This window comes from Tinamus guttatus, unplaced genomic scaffold (assembly GCF_059628265.1).
Source record: "Tinamus guttatus ecotype Peru unplaced genomic scaffold, ASM5962826v1 Tinamus_guttatus_pri_ptg000248l, whole genome shotgun sequence".
Taxonomy (NCBI): domain Eukaryota; kingdom Metazoa; phylum Chordata; class Aves; order Tinamiformes; family Tinamidae; genus Tinamus; species Tinamus guttatus.
Window position 1 is genome coordinate 758,496 of NW_028288782.1, and position 3,244 is coordinate 761,739.

At 49.3% G+C, this 3,244-nt stretch overlaps 1 pseudogene; it reads left to right on the forward strand.

The window, feature by feature from the left end:
* Nucleotides 1–1,482: 1,482 nt before the first annotated feature.
* LOC148594383 (rab GTPase-binding effector protein 1 pseudogene) lies at nucleotides 1,483–3,026 on the forward strand (annotated as a pseudogene).
* Nucleotides 3,027–3,244: the final 218 nt, after the last annotated feature.

Sequence of the window (3,244 nt, forward strand, 5' to 3'; positions counted from 1 at the left end):
ATTGTGCTGTCATTAGAGGCCCATTGTGAGGTCGTCCATTGTGAAGTCATAGAATCATAGAATCATAGAATCATAGAATGCTTAGGGTTGGAAGGGACCTCTAGAGATCATCTAGTCCAACCCCCCTGCATACGCAGGGACACCTAAAGCACGTGGCACAGGACTGCATCCAAGCGGGTTTTGAAGATCTCCAGAGAAGGAGACTCCACAACCTCTCTGGGCAGCCTGTTCCAGTGCTCTGTCACCCTCACTGTTAAGAAATTTTTCCTTAAGTTCCTATGGAATTTTTGATGTTTCAGTTTCCGGCCATTTCCTCTAGTCCTATCAGTGGCCACCACTGAAAAGAGACCATCCCCGTCCTCTGCACTCCCTCCCTTGAGGTATTTATATACACTGATTAGATCCCCTCTCAGCCTTCTCTTCTCCAGGCTGAACAGGCCCAGCTCCCTCAGCCTCTCCTCATAGGGCAGATGTTCCAGGCCCCTGATCATCCTTGTAGCCCTGCGCTGGACTCTCTCCAGCAGCTCCACATCCCTCTTGTACTGTGGAGCCCAGAACTGGACACAGTACTCCAGATGCGGCCTCACCAGGGCTGAGTAGAGGGGCAGGATCACCTCCCTCGACCTGCTAGAGATGCTCTTCTTAATGCAGCCCAGGATCCCATTGGCCTTCTTGGCCACGAGGGCACACTGCTGCCTCATGGTCAACTTGTCGTCCACCATGACACCCAGGTCTTTCTCTGCAGAGCTGCTCTCCACAAGCTCGGTCCCCAGCCTGTACTGGTGTCTGGGGTTATTCCTCCCCAGGTGCAGGACCTTGCACTTGGCCTTGTTGAATTGCATGAGGTTTTTCACCGCCCAGTTGTCTAGTCTGTCCAGGTCCCTCTGGATGGCAGCACAGCCCTCTGGGGTATCGGCTACTCCTCCCAGTTTGGTATCATCAGCAAACTTGCTGAGGGAGCACTCTGTGCCTTCATCCAGGTCATTGATGAATAAATTGAACAGGACTGGACCAAGGACTGACCCCTGGGGGACCCCACTAGCCACAGGCCTCCAACTAGACTCTGCACCGCTGATCACCACTCTCTGGGCCCTGCCATCCAGCCAGTTCCTAATCCATCTCACTGTCCACTCATCTATCCCACACTTCCGGAGCTTGCCCAGGAGGATGTTGTGAGGGACGGTGTCAAAAGCCTTGGTGAAGTCGAGATAGACGACATCCACCGCTCTCCCCTCATCTATCCAGCCGGTCATTTCATCATAGAAGGCTATCAGGTTAGTCAGGCAAGATTTTCCCTTGGTGAATCCATGCTGACTACTCTTGAGCACCTTCTTGTCCTCCATGTGCCTGGAGACAACAGCCAGTATGAGCCGTTCCATCACTTTTCCGGGGACGGAGGTGAGGCTGACTGGCCTGTAGTTGCCTGGGTCCTCCTTCTTGCCTTTTTTGAAGACTGGAGCGGTTCCCGCTCCGAGGCCGCGGCTGCGGGCGGAGGAGGCCGCGCCGGAGCCATGGCGCAGCCCGGCCCGAGCTCGGGCCCGCCGACTGATGTCGATCTTCTACAACGAGTAGCAGAATTGGAAAAGGTCAATGCTGAATTCCTGCGCACAAAGCAGCAACTTGAGCAAGAATTTAATCAAAAGAGAGCTAAATTTAAGGAGTTATACTTAGCTAAGGAAGAGGACCTGAAAAGACAAAGTGCAGTGCTGCAAGCAGCCCAAGATGATCTGGGACAACTGCGGACACAGCTGATGGAAGCTCATGCTGAAATGGAGAACATCAAAGCTATAGCTACTGTATCTGAGAATACAAAGCAGGAAGCTATTGACGAAGTGAAGAGACAGTGGCAAGAAGAAGTAGCTTCACTGCAAGCTATTATGAAAGAGACTGTTCGTGACTATGAGCTCCAGTATCATCGCAGGTTGGAGCAGGAACGAGCTCAATGGAATCAATACCGAGAAAATGTGGAACGGGAAATAGCGGAGTTAAGAAGACGGCTGTCTGAAGGTCAAGAAGAAGAAAATCTAGAAAATGAAATGAAAAAGGCACAAGAAGATGCTGAGAAGCTTCGTTCGGTTGTGATGCCTATGGAGAAGGAGATTGCAGCTCTAAAGGAAAAACTGACAGGAGCTGAAGAAAAAATAAAGGAGCTGGAAGCATCAAAGGTTAAAGAACTGAACCATTATTTGGAAGCTGAAAAGTCGTGTAGGACAGACTTAGAGATGTATGTGGCTGTTCTCAATACGCAAAAATCAGTCCTGCAAGAAGATGCAGAGAAGTTACGGAAAGAACTGCATGAAGTCTGCCATCTCTTAGAGCAAGAACGACAACAGCACAACCAATTGAAACACACATGGCAAAAAGCCAATGACCAGTTCTTGGAGTCTCAGCGTTTGCTGATGAGGGACATGCAACGTATGGAAATAGTTCTGACCTCTGAGCAGCTCCGACAAGTTGAGGAACTGAAAAAAAAGGATCAGGAAGAAGATGATCAACAGAGACTTAGCAAAAGAAAGGAGCAGAAGCAAAAGGATTCAGATGATGAAACGAAAGCTTCGTGTTCTCTAGCCCATGAGGAATCCCTTACCCAATGCTCTAATGAAGAGGTGCATTTAAACAGCACCCATGGCTCAGTCCATTCACTGGATGCAGACTTGCTTCTGTCTTCTGGCGAGTCTTTCAATAAATCAGAAAATGATATGTTTAAGGATGGACTACGAAGAGCACAGTCCACAGACAGTCTGGGGACATCTGGAACTTTACAGTCCAAAGCTTTAGGATACAACAACAAAGCAAAATCTGCCGGGAACCTGGATGAGTCAGATTTTGGGCCGCTGGTCGGAGCAGATTCAGTGTCTGAGAACTTTGATACGGCTTCGCTTGGGTCTCTGCAAATGCCAAGTGGGTTCATGTTAACCAAAGATCAGGAAAAAGCAATCAAAGCAATGACACCAGAGCAAGTCGTCTATTGTGAGTTCGTCTTTTGTAAGGGCTTCCATTGCGATGTCATTAGAGGCCCATTGTGAGGTCATCCATTGTAAGGTCCTCCATTGTGAGGTCTTCCATTGTGAGGTCACAAGAGTCCCATTGTGAGGTCATCCATTGTAAGGTCATCCATTGTGAGGTCTTCCATTGTGAGGTCACAAGAGTCTCATTGTGAGGTCATCCATTGTGATGTCGTCCATTGTGAGGTCATCCATTGTGATGTCATTAGAGGCCCATTGTGAGGTCGTCCATTGTGAGG